Consider the following 7,160-nt stretch of genomic DNA (forward strand, 5'->3'; position numbering starts at 1 on the left):
GCACAAAGTACTCGGGGCCCCACCGTGCTCTTTGTTTCGCTGTTGTCTCGTCCAGGGGTCAGCTCTTCAGTGAAGCCGAATTGTCGAGCCATTGTCGAGCAGAAAGATGACACTGCAGTGTGTGTTTGTGTGTGCATGTGTCAGCAGGAACATTTCACCCAGCAAAGAATAAACCATTCCACGGGAAGAGAATCTTCTGGCTCCGTGACAAACGGCCGGGTTTTTAAAGAGAACAATCTGCATTCATTATAGAAAAATATATTTAAAATTGTAGACAAATGGCATAACCAGTGTCTGCCTCAAACGATCACTTTTTCGTGTCCTAGATCAATAAAGAGGTGACCACCATGATTCAAAGCAGGCTAGTCTCCAAACTCCATTTTACATGTTTTTTACATGTATCCAGGGCACCTAAAGGGAGGGGCACTATGTTTGTAAGTGTTGCAAAAGTATAAATTGGGCGTTGACGGTTAGTAGGTACGAGGCTTCTTTTACTTAAAATAATGCACTATTCGTCTCAAATCCAGGGTCCTTTTAAGGATTTTGGTGGCAAGCAATATTTGAAGGGCCACTGTTTAGAGCAAGTTTCATTTTATGACCCATTTTAGCTAATTGAAGTCCTGTGATGCAAAACAATATTACATTATATGTTACAGCTTGAGACAGAGAAATAGACAGAGCAAAAGTTTACCTTCCGAGGGCCCCCCTGGGCAATTGCACATTTTGCCCATGCCTTAAAAAGTCTATGCTCAAATCACTTGTTTGTGCTTGTTCTGAAGAAAATGAACTCGTGGTGTGTTTCCGAATCACTTTGTGGCTTATGACCACCTCGTTCGTCTTCCTTGTCTTAGTCCTTACTCTGAGACTCGCCTTTGAGAAAGACAATTAAGGAACTCATTTACGAGACCCTAGCAGCACTTTTGTGCCTCAGGAGCGGCACTTTTTTGACTCTCTAGTGGCGCACTGTGCCGCAGCATATTCAAAAGGCCTTGCAAAGACACTTTATGTGGTTTTTGTGCCACTTTATGCGCCCCTTTTATGCACAACACTGCGTGAAAGGTGCGTTCCATGGGTGTTCCCCTGCAACACCCATGGAATCTGAAGCATTCCTAAATTTACAAGAAATCGTAAACTGGGAATGCATCAGATTCCTATACCTCCATGGGAGGCATAGGAGTGGCGCAACGAGGAGAAATAATTGTATTTCTCCTTGTTTTTCCCTTTTTCTATGTGTGCTGTATTCTGCAGCACGCATAGAAAGAGGAAAATGTCATCAGTGATTATTCTTGTGCAGGAAGGTGTCCCTTCCTGCAAAAAAGAATCATCTCCGCAGCGCAGGCACCCTTTCAACTTGACACAAGGGTGTCTGCGTTGGCATACGGCTGCTGTTTGTGTGCCGGCGCATGGGAGAAGGACCAGAATGCGCCGTATCTTGTAGATACAGCACATTCCTGCCTTTTTCCTTTGACACACAGCAGCAGGCGGGCCTGCCTGCTGCGTTGCAATGCATCCAAAGTTTGTAAATAGGGGCCTTAAATAGTTTGCTACTGCAGAAGTACATACATATTTAGCTCCGCCCCCAAGGTTTCACAAGGGCACACTGCTACTGATGTGCAAGGTGAGGACGATGAGGGAGCAGTGACACGTCTTCTTATGGTGACAAAAATACAGGCTGTAGAAGAGGCAGTGTTTCTGTTCAAAGTGGTTCTTGCTTCTTGTTTTGCCCTCCTTCAAGAGACAGATGTGTTACGCCTCAGCATTACCTGAGATGCAAGTGGTTTAGCTCCAGATGGTGCAGGGCATGTCTTCTGTCTAGTGGTCTCCTGGTTTTTGTACCCCTCTCCTTCAAGGTCGCCTTCATTTCACAAACTATGGCATTCATGATTTGGGCTACATTTCAGAATGATTTTGATCAATGTGCAGTGATTTTTATATAACACTAACCTGGTTTAAGGGCAGCACATAACTTTACATGCGAACCAGACACTTCACGTGAGAGACAGATATTATATTTTGTTTGGTCACAGGAAGGTTAATTAATTTGAACAGAATCAGGGCTGTTGAGACGAGGCCAGCATTCCAACCTGGTTCCTCTGTTCCAAAGTCAGCAGTTTCAGCCATTAGGCCACCTCTCCTCTCTCATGTGGGCTGCATTCCTGGGCTTGGAGCATGTCCGGCACTTCCCTGAGGGTTGCATGGGCAGTTGTTCGGGCCTCCACTATGGGCCTGCTCCTTAACCACTAGCAAAGCTAGTGGATAACGTGCCAGGTGCTGGCACTTTCAATTTACGGTCTGCTTTTATGACATGGTCATTTTCGCTGTGTGTGTTGTATTGTGCTCCTTTGCCTTGGGCAGAATCCTTGAATTGGCTTGGCGGTCTGCTCTGATGGATCAGACGTATAGGGCCTCCTGGCTTGGACCTTTTAGCGGCCTCCAAATCTTTGCTGACGTAGGGAAGGAACTGTAAGAATTAAGGCCTCACTCGAGCGAAGAGAGAAAAAAGGTTTGTTGCGAATGGGTTCTGCCCATTTAGTAGGCCCAGATTGTTTTTGCTTTTTGATAACCCGTTTTTGGACCTTTACTGCGGGTGGGTCTGCCTGCCTGAATCCTCCCAATAGTTTTATGGTAAATTGGACTACGCATGACAACTGTAAGTGTCCACCTTTTAAGATAAGGCAGCTGCAACACAGCTAGGTCAAGGAGGACTGGGCTAAGAGTGTTCACACACACATGTTCAAGGGTACAGGCTGCATGTGAAAGATTACATTTGTGCACAGACTGGAATCTGCACACATATTCCCTGTCTGTGCCAGTTTTAAACTGCAGATTTGACCAGTCAAAATATTCATTTTCACGGGCCTAAACCTTCTTTTTAAGTATTAAGTAGTCACACATATGTAAGCCTTATTGCCCGTAAAGGGAAGTGCAGATATTTAAATGTAGGATATGTTGAGCATGTCATAACAGTGAAATAGTGGCAAAAACAATTTTTACTGTAGCAAGGCTGGATGCTGCCATAGGGAATCATTGGGATACAATGGTACAAATTATTAAATGCTAAATTCGGATTGGTAGCAGCTAGAAAGATAGTCCTACACTCATTTGAATTATAATTTAAAGTCCTCTTTAATGGAGGGCTCAGCTGTTAAATTATTTTAGAAATGCTTGTTTTAGAAAGTTACCCAGAAATGTATCCAGGAATACCCAGTGCACTACGAACAAATCACTGCATAGTGTACACAACGTTTTCAAAACAATCGTTGATGATGTACTGTTGTTCTGATTGTAAACAACAGCAATCCAACCAGTTTCCAATGAATTAAAGCTGAGAACCAGATCTTCAAATCATGAAGTTGATTGAAATCTGCTTTATTCTTTATAGTCGCAGATGTAGTGTAGTTCAAAAAATGGCAAATAATGCTGCTTGTAATCAGCACAAAACAACAGAAATTCAAATATCCCAGTGCATTTCGGTCTTTTCACATAAGCCCTTCGTCAGTGGAATCTGCAATGTATCAATACATGGGTTTTAATGAAAAGTATACAGCGACATGAAACTTAACAGCAATGGTAAAACATTATGGTAACTGATAGAATTCAGCCCCATCAAGTGTGTTAAAAAGCCATCGTGAAATAAAATCATGTGACAAAAAACGGGGCCTGGAAAACTAATAGGTGTCAAAAAAGTGAGCGATAAACGACGAACGTAAAAGCTTGTGTGACATTAATGCAAAGTGCCCAAACTTAAACAAAACAACATATACAAACGAAAAAGTAAAGTGCTCGTCGTACCTCTAGCGCTTGAGTACAGAGACTTGAAGAGAAAACTTAAGGCAGCATGAAACCGCTGATCTCTGCGGAAAGAATTAAACAAATGCTACAGTTTGTGTTAAGGGTGGAAAAAGTAAACAAGGTGATACGCCGAGGGAAGACTAAGGCGCTTACCTGTGGCAATACACTTAAACACGAGCTATGTCAAAGATCAAAAGCGTGACCAGAACCTGAAAAACGGACCCCACAACTACTGCAATACATATTAAGGGTGAAAAAATGGAGAGCATGCTGATACCCGAGGGTTCCTTTGGCAGTACTGTGAAACAGTTAAGCTTGCGCTATGTCAAAGTTCAAAAGCATAACCAGCACCTGAAAAATGGACCAAACGAACACTGCAGTGTATGTTAAGGGTGGAAACAATGGTGAATAGAATAAAAGTATCCCCCTTAGACATATATGCCATCCTGTTGTATTACATGGAAGTACAGCTTCTCTTTTTGGTGCAGTACATACTGAACAGAGAAGATCGCCACCTATATTTTACTGGTTAGTGCATCCTCGCGCCATTACCTGTTCCCTTTGAGTAAATGAGTGGCTTGCTATATAGTTAAAAAATATAGATAAAATGATCACGTAGGGAGTCAGAGGCTCTTAGTTGAGCTTAGGAATGTCTGGCAGCGTAACTAAGGTAAATTACTGTTGTCCTTGAAAGAAGAAGCTAGGTGGCACGTCTTTGCAGATGAGTTGAATAGGAGTTCTTGGATCTATGACCAGTATATCTTACTTGAGTACACATGACAAATAATGTTGTCATGATGACTGATGTTGTTTGGATTACACAGTAAACACTGCATTACCCTTAAAGATAACTCGTGGAAACTCTGTTCATTTCAGATGTTGTATGCAGAGTTATGCTCTCAACATATAGCATTTGACATGGTGTCTAGATATGTTAAACCACGTTTACCACTAGTCAATAAAGTTTTCTTGAAATCCCCGGCAACACTTCATCACTTTTTTTTTTTTTAAAACCGTTAGTTTCAGTTTTATCACTGACGTAGCCCCGTGGGACACGCACAGAGGCGTATTTAAACAACACCAGGCAGGACATTTTTTTCTAGATCCTGACCCGTAAGTTGTACTCTGCGAGCAGGGAGGCCGCAAGGAATTTATCAGGTGCGTGGGCGTGGGGCGTCATTATATCCCTGTACCAGCAGCTTTATGTAGGGTATCATACCTAGTCGCTCGTATGTACGTGACATTTATAAATTTAATTTTATAGTTAATTGTATCTGCAGTGATAGTATACCCTCATGTCATCCGATGTAGGCAAGTTGGAGGCATTTTGAGGGTTGAAGTTCCTTGAGAATCATTGTTTTACGGCCCTCTCAGTTGTTCTGTATTAAGGCAACTTAGTCTGCCGCCCGTTCCGCATGTGGTATATATAAAAACAACTGCACCCGGATTAACTAGGCAAATAACTACTAAAAGCATTTAACGCAGTAACAATATGTACATCGATAGTCTGAATAGTATAATGGGTGCGAATGAGGGGTGCCAGCGAAAGAGTCCCGAAGTAACCAGCGCCCTGTAACATTAATACTGTATTGTAAATGTCCGGATGCAACCGTTACAAATGGGGAGCCGGCAGACAATACTAGATCTATTATGGCCAACAAGAGCTTTAATGCTTTATTTTAACTACATGCATCCAAAGTGGATAAAACGCAGGTAAAACAAGATTTAGATGAAAAGTTAACCCGATTGTATCAGAACGATAACGTCTAGTAAAACAGAATCCGTTCATCTGGGTGTAATGAGGGCAGAAGCTGCTAGAGAAACATGATTTATTAAAATCACCATAACCATGGTATAACGGTTCAAATGAAACGGCAAGAAGGAGGGATATCGCATAAGATTATAGTACTCCTGGAACAAAAATGAGGTCTAATGTTTTATCTTTATTATGCTCGCCTTATGCGCAAGTGATGAAGAACAACGGACAAGGCCAATATCAAATTGGTAACCCATGTATCAATATAATCATAGCATTCATGAGAGACATAACTTGTTCCCTTAAAGTAGAATACAGCAGTAATACCACAGCTAATTGATTAGGATGGCTTAGAAATGTACGTAACCAAGTCGAAATTTCTGGTTTTATAATAAAACGTGAATTACACAAAACATTATTTGTTTATAGGTGGCTATTTTAAAGCCAGATCAGGCGATAGTCTACAACACCACGGCTGGGCCTATGCACCGCTATCAAAGCAAATCAGCTTGATATCAGCAATCCAATCACGCCAGCAGGGTTGGTTTTATTTAATAATCATATTAGGTAAATTCGGGTGACTCCGAAATTTGACCATTGGGTCTGACATCCTTCTAATAGGTAATAATGTGATTGCACTAATATTGTTTTCCAGCACACCAAATCGATTTATCCACGGTGGCTCTGGTGTACACACATACACTGTGAACATCCTTCATTATAAGGTACGTCATAGATAGTTAGTAGAGCCTCTATAATGTGATATTGCAATAAATTAGTTTAGTGCAATCAGTAGATGAAATCTACATTTCTTCTCTTCTCTTAGCGAAGGTTGAATCTCCTGAGAAAGTAACGATCTGTCTCTCATTACATGATTTTAATTTTGTCGTTTTTAAATATCCAGAAGTGGTAGATAAATTTAAGTATATCATCACCTCTGATGTGTTTAGGTATGTAGACTGTACTGTACGTGCTATGTTGTGTCCTACGCTGATTGTTTAAATAATTTGAAGTTAGTGCTGGTGCTCATGTTAAGTATCAGATACACTCAATGAGAAGGGACTAACAAAAGAAGACATTTTGTCAATAATAAGCTCAATGTCAGTATCTACATTTAATGTGGTTTTTTACTTCTTTTGAAAAAAAGATATTAATTGTATGTTTCTCACTATTTAGAAAAACTGTCCTGAAGAAGGTGTTAACCAAATATATCGAAACGCTCCGTCTGCAACTGTTTTTCCACAATGATAAATATTTAATGTAACGTTTTTATGAAATATGTATACATTTGTATCAAATACATTTCTTTTTGTAATATATGATCTGGTATTGTTAATTTTTTAATTGCATTTTTATTGTTATGTGGATCTCTTGACATTGGAGCAAAATTAATTCCTTTCATTTTGGTTATTTTCTTGATTGTTTTTTGTATCTTGCGTTCTCTTGACTACTTGCTTTGTTGAATAACTTTTCTTACACTCTGATAGAATGTTTTTGTAATTAGAGATTTTTTTCATTTCATGTAATTTTCATTAAAAGCAGTGTATTGATACATTGCAGATTCCACTGACGAAGGGTTTATGTGAAAAGCCCGAAATGCATTGGGATATTT

The 7,160-nt window shown here is 40.4% G+C and overlaps 1 long non-coding RNA gene across 1 annotated transcript; it reads left to right on the forward strand.

The window, feature by feature from the left end:
- Window positions 1-4,904: 4,904 nt before the first annotated feature.
- Window positions 4,905-6,867, forward strand: LOC144824627 (uncharacterized). Its single transcript, XR_013609023.1, has 4 exons — window positions 4,905-4,950; window positions 5,978-6,115; window positions 6,204-6,273; window positions 6,725-6,867. It is a non-coding gene; the product is annotated as an uncharacterized LOC144824627 (long non-coding RNA).
- Window positions 6,868-7,160: the final 293 nt, after the last annotated feature.

This window comes from Lissotriton helveticus, chromosome 3_1 (assembly GCF_964261635.1).
Source record: "Lissotriton helveticus chromosome 3_1, aLisHel1.1, whole genome shotgun sequence".
In the NCBI taxonomy this organism is placed as follows: Eukaryota; Metazoa; Chordata; class Amphibia; order Caudata; family Salamandridae; genus Lissotriton; species Lissotriton helveticus.